Genomic DNA, 23560 nt, shown 5'->3' with positions numbered 1-23560 from the left:
ATGTCAGTGAGCGTTAAGGACTCCAGCTTCTACGGCTTCCTAATGTTTGAGTGCCTCTAGTGGTCCTCGAGCGTGTGAGGTGCGGTTGCTTTTCTTGGCCTTTTCCTTTCACGACTCATTGTAACAATTATTACTGACTGGAATATTAATATCGTAGGCCTCATTCATCACTCATGGGCTGACATGCATTCAAAGAGAAGAGGTCACTGCGGCTCACACATGCAAAACAAATTAGGAGCGATGCCTGTATTACAGCTGGAATTAACCTCCTAAGGTAAGGAATTTAAAACAAAGCCAACACTTAACTGAATAAGTAAAGCATACATGTCAAGGTGAGACAAGGTGAAACAGCCAACATCGGCTCACTGCAGAAAGAAAGGTGAAGAAGAGAAGAAATATTCTCGACAAAGTGCAACATAAACCCACGATTAATGGGACGATGACCGCTTTAAAGTATCGCGCTCGGTTTGCACAGCATGGCACCAGCTTTGGGTAGTGTGCTTCTACCACCACCTCCAGTGTAGTTGTCAAAGATTCTCTTTTGTCACATGTATGGGTCACTTAATCACATAAGACACATAATGCCCTCTTTGTAAAGTGTTTATTCAAAAAATTAATAACATAGTTAATTAATATTAGTTCATTAATTTATCAATCCTACCGGAATGTCAGGGTGCTACCTCACATTTCCAGTATATACTATTTGAATCCCAGTCCAGGCATTGTTAGGGTTCTCCAGGTATTCCATCATATCTCAAAGATGTACAGGTTGGCTGATTGGAGAAAGTGTATGTGCAGCACATTCAGGAATTGTTCCTGCTTGTCATTCAGTGCTACTGGAATAGGGTCAATCTTCAAGCAACCCTCCTTTATAAAAAGCAGATTCAGAAAATGGATGGACAATTCATGTCTTGTGTCCAGTGCCTCTGGGTAGGCTCCATCTTCCTGTGACCTTATACTGAAATAATCCAGTTCAGAAAATCAAAGAACAGATGTTTTGCTTCCTGATGATTCCATTTTTTGAAACATCTACTCAAAGCAGTGCTGGGTGGAAGAAAGAGGTTCAGAAAATAATGTGTGTGTGGTCAGTGTGTTGGAAAGAGCAGGTTTGGGAAATTGATGCACGACTAGATAGATAGTTGCTATGATAATGTCATTTCTTGAACAGTGACAGCAATCTGTCCAATTACTCATTAGGTTTCACACAGTGTATTCTCCCTGTATTAATGCAGTTTCCTCGCATACACAACTCCCACTATGCATAAGCAGAAGTGTGGCTGGTAGTGCCACTGCCTGCATTTATGTGATGAAGAGACACACACTTTCAGTACATATTCACAAATAATCACTTCTAATCTTGGCAATGTAATAAAATTACCTGGATTTCTTCTGCAAGTTATATTGTAACTTTATACAGTCTGGGTACCACTAAAGGCAATACACCTCACTAGGTATCACAGACTTTATCTTCACTCTGTCATGGTATGCAACATCAACACCTTCCATTTTATACTGACTGGGATGTATATTTCATAATAGATCCACAAAGTTTGCTACTTTCGTCAGCCCATCCAGAGTGTGCAATGTCATGGATAGCATGTTTTGCATTAATATGTGTTTACTTTTCTGCTGGTAAATATATTCTGTAGGCATCCATTATGCTAGTTTAAGCCTAATAATGCTTATGATTTTCGCATTCACAGTTTATAGCTGAGATAAGTCATGAGCCCTTTGGATGACGCAATTTTTGTATCTCTCAGTCGCCAGTCTGCCCTTACAAAGTTAAAGCCCATCGCTCTTTGATCTATTCATGCTTTCTTAAAAACAACCTTTGTCTGAATATTCCTAAAACCAAAAAAACAGTTACATCTCCCTATAACTTTCTCCTTCACAGACCATATTGATTCAGTCTCCCTCTGACGCCTTTCTAATTTAGTCTTGTTAAAATGGGTATCTATCGTGTATCTCTTACTTAACCTCTTTAAAGGCCATTCACATGTTTCTTATAATTTGCAGACCAGCAGAGAGCTCAGTTTTCCCAGTGACATCTAGCTTACGGACTGTTCAACCTCTGTATCATCATTCATGATTTATACTATACTCTTTCCAAAAAATGAGAATAGTATTCCATTAACTTTGTTAATGGCATAGATTAGGACAATTACTGTTCCTATGGCCTTTTCAAAATGTGCATCTAAATGATACACCTGATTCTTGTATATTGTAAAAGCTGTCATGTACTAATTTTATTCTCACATAAATGATATACTTCCACAATTAAAAAGAGAAAGATACTGTATGTACAAATGACTTATGGAGCTCAGATGGGAAGAGGATACATATTTTACTTTAAGAGTGCACAATTGCTTGTACTTAAGCCACATTCAGCACTCTTTTAATATTTCCCATAATACACTCTTGTTCTTGGTCAATAAGTATTCTCATATCCTTACATTAGATGCATTTTGAATATCTAAGTGAATGCTATCATACTTCTTTGTCACACCTACTATATGCATTACTTCCTTAAAGAAGTAATTCAGATTGGTTTGGTAAAAGCAGGCATTTATCATAATCACTACCACTGACTGTCTCTTGTTTGCTAGGATGATTGTCTTTCAGAAATTGATCTATCGATTCAAAGATTACAACAACACTTATTCAGGATCTTTAGTGTAGGTAGGGTAGCCCTTGTCAAGTGGAATGAGTGGAACAGGACTGTTGATATTGATCACACAATATTTTGATTTGATTTTGATTTTGTGTACTTTATTAATTCCCAATCTGCAGTTATTTTCATCTGGTTCAGTACACAATGTGGATGCATGAATGAATGTATCTTATGAAAGACTGGCATCCTGTCCAGGACTGGATCCTACCTTGCACCTGCAGCTATTGGGATAAGTGCTTGCCCCCACTTGGAATCCTATTTTAATTAATTGGCTTAGGAAAAGCAATATTTTAGCCACACTGTACCAAGATACTCGGAATACTTCTCTAGATTCTTCTTCTGTGTATTCAAACCAATGGTGATGGTCTCCCAAGTAGAGATATCAAAATTGCATTGACTTGAGTGCATCTTTGAACCTCTTTTACCATCCTACCTTCCTTAAATAACGTGAGAAATGAAGATCAGCTTTTGGAGTCTAAAGTTTGAGTTAACGACAGCATGGCCATTCCAGCGAAGATGTTGGTAGATGTTCATTGCTTCACTTCTTGTGGTACCTGCATGCACAGGAAAACTGTTATAGGTGCAGTGGTTCTCCTACTTGTTATACAGGGTCTGAATACAGTATTTGGTTCTTTGAGGTTCTTCCTGTGTATTTATTCATTTTTCATCTCACTACAGAAAGGTATGTATCCCAACCACAAAGTAATCAAATAAACTTACTCAGGGGATCAAAACTCTACTTACAGATTTCAAGCAATGCTTAGTTTCTTGTGCTGACATCTAGAAAAGATGACTTCTTTTAGGATGAGGCCATGAATTGACTTTTGTTCACATATTTTGTTGTTGCAGACCTATGCTAAAATCTTTTAATTCGTTCCACCCCTCCCCCTCATCAAGATACATTCAATATCAAAAAATGACAAAGCAAAATAAGGATTTTTGAAATTTGTGCAGATTTATTAAAAATAAAAATATCATATTTATCCAAGTATTCAAACCAATTGCTGTGACACAATTTAGGAAAGGTGAATCCTACTCTAGTAATCATCATTTAAATGTTTTTACACCTTCCTTTGGGTCCACCTGTGGTAAATTCAATTGACTGGACATGATTGCACAATTAGAAAAGGCACACATCTATTCATATGTCATTTTACAGTTGGCAATCTGTATCAGAGCAAAACATGAGCCATGCGGTAGAACAAAATTGCTTGTAGAGCTCAAAAGAAAATTCTGCAGAGTTGAAGGTTCCCAAGACAATAGATGACACCATACATTTTAAAAAGAAAAAGTTTGGAACAACCATAACTACTCCTAGAGCTTGCCAGCTGTCCAGAATGAGCAATGGGGTGAGAAGGGCCTTTGTAAGAGAGACAACACTGTGGTTGAGCTCCAGAGAACCTGTGTGGAAACTTAAGCACAACCATCACTACAGCCCTCCACTGATCTGGGCTGTATGGCAGAGTGGCCAGACAAAGTCTTTCCTCCGTAGAAGAAACATCATGCTGTGGAGTTGTTTTTCAGTGATAGGGACTGGGAGATTAGTCCAGGTCAAGGGATTGCTGAACAGAGCAAAGTACAGAGATATCCTTAACGAAAACCTGCTTCACAGAGCAGTGGACCTCAGACTAGGCCAAAGGTTAACCTTCCAACAGTACAATGACCCAAAGTACAAACAAAGACAACACAGGGGTGACATAGGGACAACCTTGTGAATGTCTTTCAGTGGCTCAGCCAGAGCCCAGACTTGAACCCATTTGAACATCTCTGGTGTGACCTAAAATAGCTGTCCTCCAATGGTCTCCATCCAACCTGAAAGAGCTGGAGAGAACCTGAAATCCCACAATCCAGATACGCAAAGCATATCATGTCATACCCAAGAAGACTACTGGCTGTAACTGCTGCTAAAGGGGCTTAAAGTAAATAGTGAATTATATGAAATATACTTGTGTCACAAACTTATTTCAGATTTTTTACTTTTAATAAATTTGCAAAAAAAAATTAAATCCTGTTTTTGCTTTGTCATTCTGGCATATTGGTGTTCCTTTAATTAGCAAAAAAATTAATTTAAATGAGTTTAGCAAAAAACTGCAAAATATCAAAATGTGAAAAAGTGAAGGGGTCTGAATATTTTCTGAATGTACTTTATGTATACATGGAGGTTGCTGACAGTAGCCTTTTCTGTTCTTGATATTGAACATAGGTTTCATATGGCTTTGAAAACAATACAATTCTCTGAAGTTCTTTCTGGAATTTTCAACAAACTGAAGTATCAGTATAGGGCCCTGTGTATTTGGGACTTTAACATGTTGGGGTGGGGAGGGCCTGTCTGAACAAAATAAATGGCTGGGTCATAGGCTTTGTATTAGACCTTGCACATTGAGAAAGAACACTCCTATTATCTCAAATGGATTCAGCAGCGAGCAATCTGTTTTGTAAACCACTGCCAAACCTTTTAAAACAGACTAAGCAGTATATTGGAAGGAACACCTAGTGTAATATCTAGATGTGTCTGTCTCAACTCACTGCATAAATTCTTTTGCCTCCATTCTGTTCTGCTCAGCTAGTTTCTGCATATAAATGAGTTCAGCTTCAAAGATGGAGAAACAGTATGTGATTTGGGCATTGCTTGATGTCTCCTAATTGTTGATGTCCTTTAAAAAAAATTTCAGTCCATTTTTGATCAACATAGTAGTCACTTACCTAAATCAGACTTATTTTGAATTTCTTTATTTTGTGGCATTTGTTTTTCTATATATTTGAAAACTGGAATGGTATTTTGTAAGTCCCAGTTACAGTACTTCATACATAACATGCTTCCTATCTCTTTATCTAATAACATATAAAAAACAAATCTAATAATGATTATTTTTTTCAGCTAAGGTCACCCTAGCTCTAAAGAGCTGTTGTTTGACTGAACGTAATGCTCGGCAGAACTGTCCCTTCCTTTTATTCCACCAAGGTGGAGCTGCAGTGCTTACCCTTGTGAATGCTTCTGTGAATCTGTTGTTAAAAATTCAGGCACCAGTGCTGACTGACTCCATTTGCTTTTCACCATCTGTTAAAATTTTGCCATATACTAGCATATTGTTTTTCTGTTTACATATCTAAAAAATCTTTTGAATATTTTTCAGTATTACCTCTTAGCAATTTCTTTTTGAGGTACCTATTTTTAAATCATGTTTCATTGCAGAGCAGCCTAAGCAAACAACAAACTGACAGGCACAATGCATCATTTAAAGAGAAAAAAAGACAACTAAAATTATAATTAACTGTTTAACAGCTCTGCATGAATTATTATCAATGTATAACTACATTATATTATATTCTTTATGTGGCTCACATGTTTCCCTGTTTGTGTGCTTTCTATTAGAGATTCTGGGGTTCTTAAACAATTACAAATATTTGTTGGTGTTGAATATCCTTACTGTTAAATCTCAGTCAGGGTACCTCACCTGGCTGGAGTTCAAGGTCTTGTTTTATGTCTTTTTTGTTCAATTTTGAGTCATTAAGGTTAAGATTACTTTTGTTTATTGTCTGCTTTGTTTTCCTTGCCTGTGCTATGTTCCATGTGTTTTGTGGGTGGTCTCCAAAGAGTTGGGGCCACCCTCCTATCATAGCCAGGAACTGCCCTTCGCCGTAACAATCCAGAGGGTCTTCCATAGTTCCTGGTAGTTAATTTCAAATTAGGAGTGATAAGTTCTTGTGCTTTTTTTGTGAATTTTGTTTATTTAATGATTTACTGGATTTCTGACATTTCGCTTTTCATTTCAAATATTTTTGGGTTCTTCATTTTAGGACTTTTAGTTGTTTTGGATTGACTTATTTTTTGGGCAAATGCTATTGCTTTTGTGCTCATTGAGCTTCATTGTTATTGAAGAAAATTTTTGTGAAGAATACTGTACATTTTTTAGTTTATAAAGATTCTATGAGGCTTTTTTGTATCTAGCTAGGGTTTTTGATTAGACTTCTCCTTCTAGTGGGCATTTTTGGAGGTGATTTTTGTGGGCTTGTTCTGCTGTGCCAAAAATATTTATTAGGTGAAAGTTTCATTTTGCAACTATATCTATTAATTGGCCAAACCTTCTTATCCATCTATGGGGTCTTATTAGCCACATGATCAAGTGAAAAGCAAGAATCATCTTTGGACAGGATGCCATTCAGTTTCAGGAAACACTCATTCTTTCTAGGCCAATTTAATTTTGGCAATTAATGTAACCTGTGACTTTTTAGGATATTGAAGGAAATCAGATCACTGGAAGAAAGTCCATGCAGGCATAGAACTTATGTGCAAGCTCCACGGAAATAATGAGTGGTTCAGTGTCCAATCCATAACTCCAAGTTGAGTGGGGCAGCAGGACTAAGTAGTGTACAACTGTGCAGGTCTCTACTCTGACAAAGAAAATGCTGTGATAGATTTACATTGAGGAAGAGCTCAGATAACAAGGGAGTCTCTGAGCTGATTTTTTTACGTTTAAACTAATAACGTTGTGACCTCTGGTTGTCCTGATAAGCAAAATGGCTAGCAACAGTACACAATCAAAATGGTGTCACTGAAAGATGTTATAATATTTTAATCATCATTAAATAAAATGTGTTTACAATAAAATGTTATCAAAATAAGATTCAGAAACCTACCAACTCTAACATGAACCAGAATCCCAAGAAAAAATGAAAACAAAGCTGTAATAAATTTACCACATAATCAAATCATAACACTCATTTGGTAACATTATTATAGTTTACTAGCCATGTGCGGCCAACTACGTTGCGCGTGTTAAAGTTGTCTGTGAAGGGCTCCCTGTTTAAACACGGCTGCCAGTTGTGAACTGGGCCCTTCGTCGTACAGCATTATGATTTTTTATAAGGGAAACAAAATTACAAAAGAAAACCCTTGGACATTGATTCGATAGGAACGGCCTACTCGAAATCACTGTCCGAATAGTAATTATGTGGTGGTGTAGGAGCATTTCTGCTTCTGTCCGTTCACAGTCTGTCTCGTTTTCACAACGCTATCGTTTCCTTTCACAATGTCTTCTTAACCTTTCTCCAATCTCGCAGGTTGCTTTGTGGCAATCCAAAGAGTAAGGCAATATACACGGAGCAATGGTTATAAAAGGGGGACACATAGGTTTCCAGGCTCTTTAAAGCATAAATAGGGATCACTTCACTGACATTTGAGCAAGCCACGGTACAACTGTGAGACACGCAGCACTCACCGGCTACAACGTAACAATAATAATTTCCGGAACGTGCTGTTACGTTGTCATTCATTTTACCCACTGTCTTTCTTTCATTCATATGTTACGTAGGCACGTACCTTTTATCTTCGGCAATCTCATTCTCTAACCAGGCCTCAGGAGCTAACCAGTATAACACTGTCTACCACCCCTTTTGTTATTCTGGCACATTGTTGACATCCGTGAGTAACAACAACGTACTAAACTGGAAGGTGGTCTACGCATGCATGGAATTCGCGGACAAACAAAGATCAAGATCTAAATGAAGATCTCTTTAGTTAATTTAAAGCACAACAATTTGTTTAGTTTGAAAATCTGTGTTTTGAGGTGTGACTGGCGTACTACAGTCTTCAGTAGTATAAGCCTGGAGGAGATTCTTAATGCAATGTCTGTGTTTTAGCTGTCTCTCTACTGCCATCTAGTGCTTCCTCTTCTAATTCATTTGCGGACAAACAAAGATCAAGATCCAACTGAAGATTATATATAGAGATATTGTGCTTTGCTTCCTCCCATTCCCACAGTTTAATTACCCTATACTTGTATTTCAGCATCAGCATTAAAACACCTTAAATGTATTCAACTAATTAAACAAAAATAAAGTTTCAGTCACAAACAAAAAAAAAAATTCCCAAACAAGCAAACTTTAATACAATTAAGACTTAAAGGCAGAAGTTAAATACAAAAATGCCTTTTCTACAGTTACCCTTTTGGGCTTTGTACAGCATGTCCCCTGGATCATCTGTCACAATTCCACAAGCACTGTGACTCAGGTGTATAGAAAAGATTACAATATTTGAGATTGCAGCTATAGTGGAATGAAATTAATTCTGTTCAAGCTGAAGCAACAAGACCTCATTTATCCTTTGACAGATACTGTCAAGTTCTATTATAAAATTGAAATAATGGAGCCATATATTGAGTGACATACATGATCAGGCCAAGGTGGTGTAAACTAATTTTACAAACTATGGATTGGTGGCAGGTTCAAAGTTTGTTCCTGGCTTGCACCTAGTGCCGCAAGGATATTCTTCCACTCTAGACTTGAGAACATTATGTTATGTACATATGTAGTTATTTATTCCAAAATACAGGAGCGGCTTCTTCCTTTTTTATCAGGTGCCCATAAATTATTTTTAGGATTATTATTAAAATAGTTATTAATTTGCTAAGAATTGCTTATCATCCTTATGTGGTTTCAAAATTTGAGACTCTGTAAATCTCATTAAAAAGTATAGTTATTAATATTTTTTTATAAATATTTTTATTGATTTTAATTAGAAACAGATAACATTCCATACAGTAAAGTCAAACTTAACAAATCAAAGCAAAATTCAACCCCCACCCCAAAAGAAGGAGAGAGGAGCCAACAACCAAAGTTACTCTATTAAAGGAGCAAGAAAAGAAGGGTATCCTTTTCCCTTAAATGAAAGCTTATTCTAAAACATTATCGACGAGATCCTGCCATATTTTTACAAAAGGTTTGAACAGATCTTCTAAGTGAGAATTAGATTTTTCTCAATTTCTAATTTAGAACATTGGTTAGCCACTGACTTAGAGTGGTGGGGTGGGATTCTTCCAGTTGAGCAAGATACATCTCTGTGCTAGTAGTGTAGTAAATTAAATTACAGTTTGCTTTTTCTTCTCAACTTTAAGGCCATCTGGGAGTACACCAAACACAGCTGTTAATGGGTTAGGAGTGATTGTGACACCAAGGTATTCTGATAGATATGCAAAGATTTTTGTCCAAAATGTTGTTAATGTGGTGCATGCCCAGAACATGTGACCCAGTGAAGCTGGAGCTAGATTGCAACATTCATAGGTTACATCTTGCCCTGGAAACATGTTGGACAATTTTAAACAAAATAAATGCTCTAAATAAAAGCTGAATGACTGAATTATTTGTACATGTTGAGGTTGGGTGTATTCTGTGCATGGCTGCCTTCATCTCCTTTTCTGAAATATTAACAACAACATTTATTTAACATAACATTTTCATACAAATAATATAGCTCAAAGTGCTTTACATGATGAAGAAAGAGAAAAAAGACAAAGTAAGAATTAAAATCAGAGAATACTAATTAACATACAATAAGGTGTGTGTGAGTGTGTGTGTGCGTGCCGCGCAGTGGGCTTGCACCCTGCCCAGGGTTTGTTTCCTGCCTTGCGCCCTGTGTTGGCTGGGATTGGCTCCAGCAGACCCCCGTGACCCTGTAGTTAGGATATAGTGGGTTGGATAATGGACAGATGAGTAAAAGTAAGGTCCAATGGCCAGGGAGGACAGACAAAACAAAAAAAAAAACTCCAGACGGCTGGAGAAAAAATAAAATCTGCAGGGGTTCCAGGCCATGAGACCGTCCCGCCCCCTCTAGGCATTGTGCCTAACATAAATGATCAGTCCTCATTGTATTCAGGGTTCTCATGGAAGGACTTGATGATGACGGTCATGTGGACTTCTGGCCTTTAATCCATCAATGCAGGAACATCATGGTGCTTTGATTAGGAGGTGGTGGCGCAAGTCGCCACCACAGAAAACCGGAAAAAGAACAGAAGAGAGAGTAGGGGTTAGTATGGATTTTGGAGCCACCATGAGTAGTAATGATAATGATAGATGACAGATCCTTTCCCCACTGTACTCTGGGGTCTTTAAAAGGAAGAGACTGTAAAATATTTTAATAAATTGTAGAGATGCTATCCGAGTCTTCAAGACTGATCAATAATTCTTCTCGAATAGAACAAGGTGACAGGTGAGGAGAATTGGGCTGGTTCTTTTTTAGCAAAGTTTCTAGCTTGAAATTAGTGTGGAAATTGTTTTGATGAGAAGATGTATTTGAAGCGTAATTGTTCGAAGGATGCAAAGACATTATCTACATACAAGTCTCTTAAGTGTTTTAATCATGGACATTTTCCAGACATTGAATAGTGTATATGTTTGAGAGGGTGGTTAATTTATGCCATTTTTTAATATATACTTGTTACATTTTCTTAACTTCAGTATGAGTCATTCATATGAATTCAAGGACAAAACACCATATACCTGATATGATGCTTAAATTTGTGACCTGGAGTGGGACAGCTGCTTTAAGCATATACAGTATTTCATGGTAATTTAAATTTTACAACACTGAAAAATAATAAATAAAAGTTTTTATAAAATGAGTGTTTTCTATGTTATGTATATAGGACTTCCAATTGAACCTACAATATTTTTATTGGTAAGAACATCTCCTCTAATGTCTCCCACCTAACAGTTTATATAGACAAAATAGCTTGTGGCAGATATCCGGCATGCCAAGAAGCCTCTGAGACCACTTTCCATTCAGGGGGAGGACGTGGAAGTGGTGCAGAGCTATAAGTGCCTGGGGGTTCATATAAACAGCAAACTGGACTGGTCTGACAACTCAGTGGTGCCGTACCAAGAAGGGCCAGAACAGACTGTATTTCCTAAGGAGACTCAGGTCTTTTGATGTGTTTAGCAAGCTACTAGAAATGTTCTTTCAGTCCACAGTAGCCAGTGTGGTGTTCTACACTATGAGCTCCTGGAGAAGCAACTACAGCTCAAAGGAAGCACAGTGCCTGAACAAACTTATCAGGAAAGCCTGCACCATCACAGGACGAACCCTGGACACATTGGAAGCTGTTATGGAAAAGAGGATGATGTCAAAATTGGAAACCATCATTAAAAATCCCCTCCATGCCCTTCAGGAGGCACTGTTCTATGACACTTTTTGCCACAGACTCATTCCACCATGGTGTGCTAAGAAGCACTTTTGGGCGGCTTTTTTACCCATAGATATCAGGTAATTCAGTACTTCCACCCAATGTACTTGTTAAGCTCATTTTTATTTATTTACTTATCAATTGATTGATTAATTGATTGGCAGTATCATTTGTCAAGTGAGTCTCTATCCTTGATTTTTATGTTTCTGCTGATATATGCATTTGACTTTCCTTATGGGATTAATAAAATTTATTCTATCTAATATAATCCAATCATAATATATAATAATGTTTATTTATATATTTTGTGACAGTAACAAAATGTTATTTCTCCTTATTCCACTCTTTTACAAACCCCTCACATTCAAAAAATGGATTGGTTATAGCGTTCCAGGTTGCCCCGAGAAGAGCTAAAAACAAAAATACAGGTTAAGATCAGCTTCTTGTCTAAATATAAATTATAGGAAATATTTACAATTGGGACCCCTTGTAAAAATACCTTAGCAAATCCAGTTTCCTGGAGCTATGGGACTGCAGCACTAACCACTGTGCCATGTAAAAAATATTCGAGAAGTTACTTCAGTATTTTTCAAAAAGCAATTAAGATACAGTATATTAAAATTCCTCTGAGATACAGTTAAGCTGGAGACATTGTAGAACAGCACTTAATGCTGCTACTTCATAGGTCCAGTGACATGGGCTGGATTTGTAAGCTGTGTGCAGTTTGGCTGTTGGCTGAGTGGTTTCTCCACTTTGCATCACCTCTCAAGCTCCATCAGGTTGGATGGGAAGCGTCGGTGCACAGCCATTTTAAGATCTCCAGAGATGTTCAATCGGATTCAAGTCTGGGCTCTGGCTGGGCCACTCAAGGACATTCACAGAGTTGTCCTGAAGCCACTCCTTTGATATCTTGGCTGTGTGCTTAGGGTCGTTGTCCTGCTGAAAGATGAACCGTCGCCCCAGTCTGAGGTCAAGAGCGCTCTGGAGCAGGTTTTCATCCAGGATGCCTCTGTACATTGCTGCAGTCATCTTTCCCTTTATCCTGACTAGTCTCCCAGTTCCTGCCGCTGAAAAACATTCCCACAGCATGATGCTGCCACCACCATGCTTCACTGTAGGGATGGTATTGGCCTGGTGATGAGCGGTGCCTGGTTTCCTCCAAACGTGATGCCTGGCATTCACACCAAAGAGTTCAATCTTTGTTTCATCAGACCAGAGAATTTTGTTTCTCATGGTCTGAGAGTCCTTCAGGTGCCTTTTGGCAAATTCCAGACGGGCTGCCATGTGCCTTTTACTAAGGAGTGTCTTCCGTCTGGCCACTCTACCATACAGGCCTGATTGGTGAATTGCTGCAGAGATGGTTGTCCTTCTGGATGGTTCTCCTCTCTCCACAGAGGACCTCTGGAGCTCTGACAGAGTGACCATCGGGTTTTTGGTCACCTCCCTGACTAAGGCCCTTCTCCCCCGATCACTTAGATTAGATGGCCAGCCAGCTCTAGGAAGAGTCCTGGTGGTTTCGAACTTCTTCCACTTACGGATGATGGAGGCCACTGTGCTCATTGGGACCTTCAAAGCAGCAGAACTTTTTTAAAAAATGAATTTAATCTATTTTGGAATAAGGCTGTAACATAACAAAATGTGGAAAAAGTTATGCGCTATGAATACTTTCTGGATGCACTCTGTGTACAGTTGTTAGGCAAGTAATATTCATCAGGAATAATTTTATTGTTTAACAAATAAAATCCAATCTCAATCAATCCAAATTTTTATTTTACATTAAACCTGAATGTTTAACAAAGCAAAGGTGACTTTTGTCATTTTTCAGGGGAATGTATTAGTGTGCGCAATTATCAGACAACTAAGTTACAAATCATGTTTTTCCTCGCTTGTTGACTCACTTGCAGTAAGTGCAATAAAAAGGTAACATAAAGTGACATATAACACTTAAAAAATAGCGTTTTTGGTCTTTCAGAAATATTCAGTGACCAATATAGCCTCCGTACTTTTTAATAACTACCATGAGCTTCCCATCCAAAAACATTTCTTTATCTGTTCATGATGAAGGTTTGTTGAAGAAAATAGCCACAGCCTCTCGAATGCTGTTGAAAGAGGTGTATTGTTTTCTCTCTTTGTAAGAGTCACATTTGAGAAGGGCCAACATGTGCCTAATAGGACTTAAGTCAGGTGAGAAATCTGACTAGGTAATTATTCAGTCATCTTTGAGGCCTTTGCTGACTAGGCAAGCAGTGGAGTACTTGGATGCATGTGATTGAGAATTGTCCTGTATAAAGATCATGGTCTTGAATGTTACTGATCTCTTTCTGTACCACTGCTTGAATAAGGTATCTTTCAGAAACTGGAAGTATACGCAGAGTTGATTTTTAGTCGGTCTTCGACCTGAAATGGTCTACTTGCTCATTGTTAATAACAGAACCCTACAACAATACCCCTCCCCCACCTTGCTGGTGCTTGACTCATGCAGGTGCCCTTTTTCTATTAGTGGCCCAACCACAAGCCCGCCTAACTGGTCCATTAAGAGTCAACTCTCGTTTCATTTTCCATAAACCTATGAAAAATCATTCTTTAGTTATTTCTTGGCCCAACCTTGACAACTTGTGAATCTTATTCACTGGTTGTCATGTTTCAGCCAAGTCTCTGAGCACTTAACAACTTGTACTACTGAACACTCCAGGCAGGTTGCAGTTCTGGAATATGGAGGCCCTGGTGACTAATGGGTTCCAAGTAGCTTCATGTTTAATTCTTCATGAGTCTTTTGCAGCTAGTTTGCACCTTTTCATCTCCATGTATTTTTTGCAACCCCGCTGACTATTTGCAACAAAACTTTTGATTGTTCAGTGGTCACACTTCAATAGTTTAGCAATTTGCAGAGTGTTACATCCCTCTGAATGGCATTTTACCATTTTTCACTTTAATGTGTCATTTAAAGGTATATCAAATCAAAAAAGCCTGTCTTTTGGCCCATTTTATCTGAGGTGCCTAATAATTATGCACATCTTGATATAAGGTGTTAATCACTTTAAGCCACACCCTCCCTTTTCAAAAAATAAATAGCACCTGAAAATGTTTACCTCCAATAACTATTCAGGTTGATATGGTGTGGACTCTGACAAGGTCAGTCCAAAAATGTAATTTCATTTCATGTAGTCTTTCACCTTGTTACTCTCCAGTGGAGTTCATTTTTGCCAGTGTCTGTCCGATTGTGCCATCAAGAACCAAGGTAAAGGAAGCCTACAGTCCTTTGGATTCTCCCCTGTAGATCTGGAGTCATTTTAATATGACAGCAATTCCTTCCTCCTCTGGCTGCTGTTCATATCTTTCTTTTATGTCTTTTTGTTCTTTTTTATACTTTTGTTTACATTATTATTGATTATTTTTATTTATTTCTCATTTTGTCTATGTACCAATGCCTTGTTTATATCCTATGTGTTTTGTGGGTGGTCCCTCAAGATTTGGGACCACTTGCTAATCACCGCAAGGAACTGTATATCCGCAGGGTCTCTCATAGTTCCTGGCAGTTCATTCTGAATGCACTAAGGAGTTTTTGACCAGTTCTGTATTTGTTGCTGTGCCTTATGTGGCTTATGGAACATTTTGACCTTTAGCTCTGTTTTTGACTTCACCTTGGGATTCTGTATTTGGCCTGTGTTTGCTTTCAATTGCCTTGCCGTCTCAGGTAATTTCTTTTGTGTTTCATGGAGCTTCTTGTGCTAAAGACCATTTTCGTTAAAAATAAATCTTTCATTTTACAAAGATTCTTTTAAGCCCTTTTTGCTTCTAGTCATGGATTTGATGGTAAATGCTCCCCTATTGGACAATTTTGGAAGTACAGTATTTACAGGATTTATGTGCTATTAGGACACTCCCGTAAGGATTCACTACTGTTTCAAGTGTTTTCCATTTGAAGATTATGGATTTCACTGTGGTTCTGTAGCGTCCCAGAGATTTAAGGTACAGTCATACAGCATAGCCCTTTCTTTTCCGGGGGCTCAAACGTATATGGACATTTGACTGACAAGCTGTTCCATATCTAGGTGGGAGCAGTTCCCTCATTATTTCATTAACTATTAAGCAAGTAAAAGGTCTGGAATTGGTTCCAAGTATGGAATTTGCATTTGGAAACTGTCACTGTGAACTCCCAATATGAGGTCTAAAGAGCTGTCCATGCAAGTAAAAACATCATTAGGCAGAAAAAACAAAACAAACCCTTTGGAGAGAGCAGAAACACGAGGAGTGGTCAAATCAAACATTTGGTACATTCTTATAAAGAAGGAACACACAGGTGAACTCAGCAACACTAGAATGTCTGGAAAACCATATGAGAGAGCTGTGCTGGATGATTGCAGAATTCTGGCCTTGGTGAAGAAGAACCCCTTCACAACATTTAGCCACACCAAGAACACTCTCCGGGAGATAGAGCTATCATTGTCAAAGTCTACAATCAAGAGAAGACTTCATGAAAGTAAAGAAAAAGGGTTTATCAAAAAATGCAAAACAACTGATAAATCTCAAGATTAGACTTTCCCAGAAAACATTTTTTAAAAGCCTGTCCACGTCTTGAACAACTTTCTTTGGACAAAGGAAGGTCAATGTGCACTAGAATGCTGGAAAGAGAAGAGTATGGAGAAGAGAAGAACAGCTCATGATCTGATTAATATCACATCATCTGTGAAAGATGGTGGAGGCACTTTTATGGCATGATCGTGCATCGCTACAAATGGAAGTTTGGGATACTTTGTGTGCTATGTCCATTTATTTATACATACTGTCAATTTGTTTTTGCTTAACAAAAAAATGATTGCAAAAAATGTCACTGGTGTTTATTGATGACATGACTGCTGGTAGAAGTAGCAGGATGAATTCTGAAGTGTACAGGGCTATACTACCTGCTCAGATTCAGCCAAATGCTGCAAAGCTGATAGGACAGCACTTCAGAGTACAGATGGACAGCAATCCAAAACATACTGTGAAAGCAAACCAAGTGCTTTTCAAAGCAAAGAAGTGGAATATTCTTCAATGGCCAAGTCAGTCAACTGATCTTCACCCAATTGGACATGCATTTCACTTGCTGAAGACAAAACTGATGGCAGAAAGTCCAATGAATGAGCAGCACCTGAAAACAGCTCCAGATCTTGGAGATGGACATGGGTTTCAAATTTCAGGCAGTCATTGACTGTAAAGGATTTTCAACCAAATATTGAAAATGATCATTAATTTTATGGTAGTTTGTCCAAATACTTTTGAGCCACTGAAAATATGGGGACCATACATAAAATGTCTTTCCTAAATGGCTTGTATAATATTTTTGTTAAACCCCTTAAATTAAAGCTGAAAGTCTAAACTTCAATCACATGCTGATTACTTTGTTTCAAATCCATTGTGATGGTGTACAGTGCCAAAAGTATGAAAATTGTGTCCCTGTCCAAATACTCATGGACCTGACTGTATGGTTTTGTAGCTGTTTGTTGACTTAAACATTTTAATAACTTTTTTTAAAATCTCTTTTTTTTTTTTGATTGTGACATTATCTGTTTGTCGAGTCTTTGCAGTGGCAGCTTGGCTTGGAGACAAGATAAGTGAGGTTTATATTAGGCAAGACTAACTGAAATCATTCTGGCAGCATTCAATCTCACTGGCTCTATCTGTCCCTTCAATTGGGTTGATTTAACTGGGGGCAGTACCCAATTCTGTTTGATATCTTTAGTTCATTAGATGAGTGAAATAAGTTAAAAACGTGTTGTTTGTTCACTTTGGTTGATGACCTGTAATGTTCAAAAATTTAATTCAGAGAGGGAATCAGAAAGGGAGCAAATTCTTTTTCACAGCATAATATCTAAAGTACATTAAAAAGTTATGTCAGAATGATTTTCTATCTATTTCAAAGTTTTTTCAAGTGATTTTAAATAATCCCATCATAGCCCATAAGTCCTATTGAAAACATTAGCATTTTTACAGGAATTGATTTTTAAATGTGCTTAAATTTCAGTTTGACTTGCCTTAATATTCAGTAATTAAGCAGCTGAGGTTCTCTCTGTTACAGACTAATTATAATAATTTGGTACCTTGATGTTTTTTACACAGGCACCATATCCCAGAACAGAAAATAATGTGGGTGATAGACTTTATTTACTGGGAGAAAGACTGGATAAACTCAATACTATACCTTTTTTTCCCACAGGATTGATGGCACTGGGAACTTAATGCACAAATACTAGTCTCTATATTCTGCACCTGAGGCTAAAAGTCACAGCCACGGATTTATTTGTTCCCTTGATCTTGTCCTTCTGTGATAGATTGTGCAATTCCATTTCATGACAAGCTTGAGACTGGCTGATTGCCGTAGCTGGACAGATTTTTCTCACTTCAGGATAGCAAAGAAAACCACCCATATGCTTACAGAATGCATCTCCCTATGACAATTTCAAGGTTTTTGCACCAGGCTTTTTCAACAAAGATTGCCTCGTCTTGAACTGGTATCTGAGTGAATACAGCACATCATTTTCATGTTTACAGCTCCAAATGGGGTGAAAGTGATTTGGAGGCTAATTAGAAATTTGAGTTTACCAGATGAGTCTCCCACAAACAGTAGGGATCAGAAGTGAAAAATTGCAAATGGTTTCCAAGGAAACCAGGGGAAACCAATGAAACAGATAGTAATGGCTTTCATTAGGTGGCTGCACGGCTGTTACTGTGTACAACCTTCTTGCCAGGAAGGTGGCCAATATGCCAGTGAGACATGAAATGCTGCCATAATATGTGTTCTGTCACACACCAGTTAATTACTGTAATTCAGGATGTAGGAGTTACTACTAATCAACAGTGTTACACTGCCACGTATCAGTGGCAGAAGGTTGTAACTGTTCTCAAACTCCTGTAAAAGAACTGTTGACTGTTATCAATGAAGTCCCTTCCCTGTAATTGTGGGCCATTGTCACCTTTCAATTAGCAGTTAATTACACGTGAATCTTGCGTCTGTGGGTTGGCATGGTGAGGCAGTCTTTGGTCTGTGTAGTGCATTATTTGTTCTTCCCACCTCCAAATCAGTTTTCCTCTGCTTCACAACACATCCTAAAACATGCAGATAAGGTTCATTTGTGATTCTAAACTGGTTCTCTGAGAGTGAGTGTGCCTGATGACAGACTGTTACCCTGTCTAGGTCTGGTTCCTTCCTACAACTGACGCAGCAGGCAAAATGTTTAGCTGCCTGTGTCCTTGTAATGGAGTCAGAAAACAGATGGATTCATCATGATTTTGTTTGTTAACTCACTGTGATAATCAGAGGAGTCAATGGACCTTTAGATCTGTTGAAGCTGCATGGTAGGCTGCTCACGTTCACATGAATGCAGACAAAAGCCCACGCCCCGCCTCACAACTTGATGTCATTGCTGACCTTGTCTCTTGTGGCTGATCTGATTTATTATATATTTACACATCTGCTTTTCTTTATGCTCCTTGTCATTTTTCTGCAACTGCCAGAAGACAAATCATAATTTATTACCCCAGGACACTTTCCCTGTTTCCTTAAATTATCCAGAATTCATTCTTCAATGCCCAGTAAGCACCTGTGCCATCTAAATTGTGCTTTTCATAAAAGGGAACTATTGTAGTTTCCATTGCAGTTACCCTCAATAATAAGCTGTAGCAGGCAGCAGAGGGTTGGTTACAAAAAGAATGTAAGGTAATGGAAAAAATAACACTATGAAACAGAGGTGGGGGTTATCATATTGTCTCAATCATCTGTTTGTTTCACTTTACTTTGATAGTCTGTTTCTTAAAAAAGGCCTGCTTGCTTGCATTCATACTGTATAAGCATCCAACCAGGTGACATTTTCTGGGTCTTCCTCATTCTTGTATTTGTCTCAGCAGGTCTGCTTTGTTGATATTTTCACTGACAGCCTTTGTAGATTTGTTGATATGGTTTCACCCTTGCCATTTAGGACAATGGTCTTTTCTTTCTAAAACAGTTATATGGCATTTAAAACATTTGTTCAGATACTGGATAGAAAACAGGTGTGTGGTAGCCTGTAAAAGAAACAAACGTGAATTAGCATATTCCTTAAGAGTCAGCAAAGTGATTTTGACAAATACTTAACAATGCACATAGTCTGGGACTGAGGAAGATATACAGAATGGCAAATGAAGTGTAACATTTTTCACAAATTAAAATTATTAAGCACAGTATAATTATATAGTTGGAGTCTAGAGCTATGAAGTTAGCATGGGAACATAAAAATTTGGACCCTTTATTTTCTGTAGGTGTAATAAATCATGTTAGAGCTTCTGGAAGGGATAGGTTTCCAGGAAACTACTGAAATAGCCCTAACTCCCTGCCCCTCTTCATACATTTGTTTACTTATGTAATTCTTGTCAACACATTACTATATGTTGCCTATGTGGATTACTCATTTTTTTCAAATTTCTTTGAATCTCCCTCTTTGCGCAACTGAATTTTGTAACCATCTCCTCAGTTCTAACCGTGATTTAAAATGAGACAGTTTTGAGCTTTACCTAAAATGTCCAAGAAGGGGTATAAAGAGCTTAGTCTGCCACAGAAGTAAACTGCAGACTAGTCGGTAAAACTACTGTCAACAATATAAAGAAGTAAAAGTCCAAGCATTTGTTTCCGTCTTTGCTTAAGGTGACTACCTGCCTAAGCTGACCATTTAAGGTCGGTCTCTTGAGTGGTCACTGTAAGCAGGTTTTACTGTATATATATTGTGAAAAGAAAACATAAAACAGTTTAAGGGTTGGGGATCCTGTTCCCGTAACTGTAAAGCACAGTAAGAACCTGAGAGTTCGTTATCATGGTCAGATTTGTAATATACAATTGACAGGGAAATGGAGGTAACACAGAAGAATTTATGTGATGGAGGACGGAAGTAGGAATGCTGGGAGGATGACGTGGAGAATCTTGGGACAGTGGTGACGTCAGCTGTAAGCGACCGGAGGTGCAGTCATCATGAAGTATTAGGAGCACTATGAAAGCGGCTTGGAGGTCTGGACAAGGCTTTTCACACAAATTCAAGGTGCCGTGGGATTTTGTTTTTCGTCTTTCCTGTTAAAATAAAGAGAGAGGTGTTAACATGTCTTAGTCCCCTGTCTGGTGGTTTCATTTGGCTCATCGGTTCCTTTAACTACCCCCTAATCGCTCGTATGTGACTATATATATATATATACAGTACATATACACATATATATTGTCACACACGTGTGCATGGGAAGCAGCTGAAGGGCTTAGACAATACTGTTTATACATCTGCCCAGGGGGGGGCGGGGTACGCTGACGCTCTTTCTGAGTTCTCTGCAGGTCTTACCCGGGAAATCCCACCAGGAGCCGCCATTTCCAGGAAGGACACATCACCTCGGTTCCGCCCCAAGAATGAGGTCACTTCGGTTCCGCCCCAAGGATGATGTCACTTCCAGTTCCGGCCCAGAGGACGACATCATTTCCGCCCTCTGTGCTATAAAGCTCACTGCCTTTGCTTAGGCAGGCAGTTCTGTTTTGGACTCTGTTGTGTAAACAACTGTTTGAAAATGCCTCAAATACTTTTGCAGCCGGGAAACCGCATTAAACGGGTGGCTGCCCCAAACCTTTCCACGCCTCTGGTCTCCAGTTCTTACAGTGGCGTAGTCGGCAGGATGGTGTCCCCAAGAACCCGGGACACGGACTTTCAAGGAACCAGGTGGGTGAGTACCGGGGCCGAGTTTCGGGGCAGGGAGTGCGCCGGAGGGTCAGGAAGGACGCGGTGCAGGCTCTGCTCCACGAGCATAACCCGGGGCTACCAACCCATCTCGTGGAGAAGGTAGAGGGGACCCACAGGCGTGGGCTGGCTTCTGGGGAAAACACACGAGTGGCTCAGTATGCTCTTCTGGGTAGGAAAGCCGAGCCGCCCATCGGGACCAAGGTCCCTGTTAACGATGGGCTGTCCCCAGGCCGGCAGGTGAAGAATATAATAGACTGGGAGTTTAACCCAACAAAGGGCTGTCAGAGCAGGCTATGGCTCTCTGGCAACAGGTGGGTGAGTGGCTACGCCATTTGATTGACCCCTTGCAAATAGTGCAGCAAGTGGCCTGTTTTTGCTGCTACAGCGATACCCCAGGAATTTGCCCAGCCGCCTGGGGGAATTCCATTCCATGGACGAGCTGCTACAGCTCTTGCAACCCAGAGGCCGGCTGTGAAACCTGGGAGGCAGAACAGCCGCTCTGTGGACTACCGGGAGTTATGTCCTACAAAGCAGTCCCTTCCACGCAATCCAGAGCCTGTTCAAGTCGCCGGGCCGCCTGGCTTGCGACCTGTCGGGAACAAGGCGGACCGTAGGGGACAATGGCGGGTTGTTTGTGTGCCCTTAGCAATCCCTGGCGGATAAACATACGGGAGAGCTTCTTATTAATGGACATATGATAACAGCGCTGTTTGATTCCGCAGTAACGTGTCTGTCGTTGCTCGCCGCTTTGTTCTACCGCAACAATGGATTAAAAAAAGACCAGTCTAAAATGTATACACGGAGATATCCGCCGTACAATACCGCCCGGTGTTACGTATGTCTCGGAGGAACCCTTCGCACTTACCGTAGGGTACACCCGGATCCTCCGCTTCCGTAATCCTCGGGCGGACTGGTCTGACAGTAACGCGTAGTTTAGAAAGCATTCCCAAAAGCTTTTGGCCTCGTTATAGATGATAAAGATTCATCTCAAGCTGCTTCCACACCGTGTAATCAGCCGACAGGGAGTGGGGCGGTAGGCCAAGAGAGTGACGAAGACACTCCCGGACCGTCCCTGGCTACTACGCCATCCACTAGCGCCCGCAGCGAGGGAGGATTCTCCGCCCCTTGAGGTCAGACCGACCCGCTCTCTGAGTTGCACTTTCAGTTTAGAGCGACCCGGCTTCTTTCAAGAGAGAACAGTGGAATGACGACTCTCTGAAGCACATAAAGAATGCAGTGGTTCTCGTTAACGCCAACGACGCATTTGCCCATGCCACAGGGACCTCACTTTGTCATGGATAATGAATTATTGTATCGGGTTGCTGAACATGAGGGGAAGGTCCGAAGTTGTTGCTAGTCCCGCGGACCTACCGGCGCAGGTTTGCGAAGTTAGCACTCTCACCTTCTTGGAGGCCATCTCGGCCCGATAAAACATTAGAGCGCATTAAGCTCCGTTTTTTTTGGCCGGGATTAATGAGGAGGTTCGCCGCTTTTGCATTTCCTGTCCGGAGTGTCAACTGCGGCAAATTCCTAGGAAGGACCGTGCTCCTCTGATTCCCCTTCCCCTTATTGACGTTCCTTTGACAGGATTGGGGTGGATATAGTAGGACCCTGGAGCCCTCAGCCCGAGGATATAAATATATACTCGCCCTCGTGGATTATGCAACCCGATTCCCTGAAGCCGTTCCATTGCGCCGGCTACCACTAAAAATATTGCACGGAACTAGTAGGAGTCTTTTCACGTGGGCATTCCTAGAGAAGTCCTGACGGACCAAGGAACGCCTTTCACCTCGGAAACGCTCAAGGAGACTGCCAAGTTACTGAAAATAAAGCATTTAAAACCTCGTGTATCATCCTCAAACCGATGGGCTAGTGGAGAGATTCAATCAAACTCTCAAGCAAATGCTACGTAAGGTAGTCAGCAAGGATGGGAGGAATTGGGACCAACTCCTCCCCTTGTCCTCTTTGCCTACGGAAGTCCTCAAGCCTCTACGGGTTCTCTCCCTTTGAATTACTATACGGAAGACAGCCCCGGGGCTTATTAGATATTTTAAAAGAGGGCTGGGAAGGGGAGGCACAGCCCTCCACTAATATTTTGGAGTATATCGCCCAATTGCGCGATAGATTTGATGCAATAAGACCTATACTAAAAAGTCATATCGAGGAGGCACAATCAGCACAGGCCCGCCTGTATGACCGTGGCACGACTC

At 39.9% G+C, this 23560-nt stretch overlaps 1 long non-coding RNA gene across 1 annotated transcript; it reads left to right on the top strand.

Annotated features, from left to right (window-relative positions):
- On the top strand, positions 1-20715 carry LOC120531638. The gene is made up of 3 exons (XR_005634129.1): positions 1-79; positions 158-274; positions 20481-20715. It is a non-coding gene; the product is annotated as an uncharacterized LOC120531638 (long non-coding RNA).
- Positions 20716-23560: the final 2845 nt, after the last annotated feature.

Source organism: Polypterus senegalus, chromosome 6, assembly GCF_016835505.1.
Source record: "Polypterus senegalus isolate Bchr_013 chromosome 6, ASM1683550v1, whole genome shotgun sequence".
Lineage (NCBI taxonomy): Eukaryota > Metazoa > Chordata > Cladistia > Polypteriformes > Polypteridae > Polypterus > Polypterus senegalus.
This window is presented reverse-complemented; position numbering and strand designations above follow the sequence as displayed.